We start from the raw sequence: 1,059 nt of genomic DNA, 5'->3' as shown, positions 1-1,059 counted from the left end.
AGTGCTACATATCGTCATACGTTATATCGTAATACTACATATCGTTGTACGTTATATCGTAATACCGTATATCGTTATACGTTATATCATAATAGTATGTAACTTTATACGTTTAAACGAAACACTACATAACGTTATACGTTATATCGTAATGCTATATAACGTGATTCGTTATATCGTAATACCTTATAACGTTATATGTTACAACGTAATACTACATAACATTATACCTTATATCGTAATGCTACATAACGTGATTCGTTATAGCGTAATGCTACATAACGTTACACGCTATAACGTAATGCTACATAACGTTATACGTTGTAACGTATTACTACATAACGTTATACGTTATTTCGTAATACCATATATCGTTATACGTTATTTCGTAATACCATATATCGTTATACGTTATAACGTAACTCTGCATAGCGTTATACGTTATATCGTAATACTATATAGCGTTATACGTTGTTACGTCATACTACATAACGTTTTACGTTCTAACGTATTACTACATATCGTTATACGTTATAACGTAACACTACATAACGTTATACGTTATATCGTAAGACTACATAACGTTATACGTTATATCGTAATACTACATAACGTTATACGTTATATCGTAATGCTACTCAACGTGATTCGTCATATCGTAATGCTACATAACGGTATTCTCTATAACGTAATGCTACATAACGTTATACGCTCTATCGTAATACTAAATATCGTTATACGTTATATCGTAAAACAATATAACTTTATACGTTTTATCGTATTTCTATATAACGTTATATGTTATAACGTAACAATACATAACGTTATACGTTATAACGTAATACTACATAACGTTATATGCAACAACGTAATGCTACATAGCGCTATACGCTGTATCGTAATACTATATAACATTTTACGTTGTGACGTTATACTACATAACGTCATATGTTGTAAGGTAATACAACATATCGTTATACGTTATAACATATTACCTTATAAGGCTATACGTTATATCGTAGTACTACATATCGTCATACGTTATATCGTAATACTACG

This window comes from Bombus pyrosoma, unplaced genomic scaffold (genome assembly GCF_014825855.1).
Source record: "Bombus pyrosoma isolate SC7728 unplaced genomic scaffold, ASM1482585v1 HiC_scaffold_4725, whole genome shotgun sequence".
Taxonomy (NCBI): Eukaryota; Metazoa; Arthropoda; class Insecta; order Hymenoptera; family Apidae; genus Bombus; species Bombus pyrosoma.
This window is presented reverse-complemented; position numbering follows the sequence as displayed.